This window comes from Octopus bimaculoides, chromosome 5, assembly GCF_001194135.2.
Source record: "Octopus bimaculoides isolate UCB-OBI-ISO-001 chromosome 5, ASM119413v2, whole genome shotgun sequence".
Taxonomy (NCBI): domain Eukaryota; kingdom Metazoa; phylum Mollusca; class Cephalopoda; order Octopoda; family Octopodidae; genus Octopus; species Octopus bimaculoides.
Genome location: NC_068985.1, coordinates 122,404,764 through 122,405,402, shown reverse-complemented (window position 1 = coordinate 122,405,402; position 639 = coordinate 122,404,764).

Below are 639 nucleotides of genomic sequence, written 5' to 3'. Positions count from 1 at the left end.
TATCCCCCCCTTCTTATTTCCCCTTTCATTTTTATTTACTTTTTTAAACACCCTAAGCCGAAAGATTATCATATTCTATGATAAAATAAAGAGAAAATGAGACGGGATGGGGAAAACACGAGACGAACAAAATAACAGTAAGGAAAAGGAAAGAATGCGTAACGAGTTGATTTTATGGTGTTTAATCCCAAGTCAAAAGGCATTTCAATTGTAATTAGACGGTCTTTTCTTTTTTCTTTCTTTTTTTTTTTTTTTTTGGCAGACATTACATTGTCTCTTAGTTTTCTTTTTTAGGTGTAATTTCAGTATTTAGCTGGTGTTTTGAGCATGTTTAGCGACAACGTTTGACACCCACAAGTTCACTCGAATGTGTTTAGTAAATTAAAACAATTTCAAGATTAATGAAGATGAGTAAATAAATAGAAAGCCAGATAAAGAAAGAAGGAAAGAATGATTTAGAAGGGAAAGAGAAAGAGACACTGACAGGGAGACAGAGAAAGAATGGCTAAGAACAACGACTCGAGTAGCAGACAGAAATGGAAACAGGCGGTGGGGGGATGGAAAAGGAAATGACATGCGGAACTCAGACTAGATGTGATGATAGTGAAAGAAAAATGACGAACATGAGAGAGAGGGAAA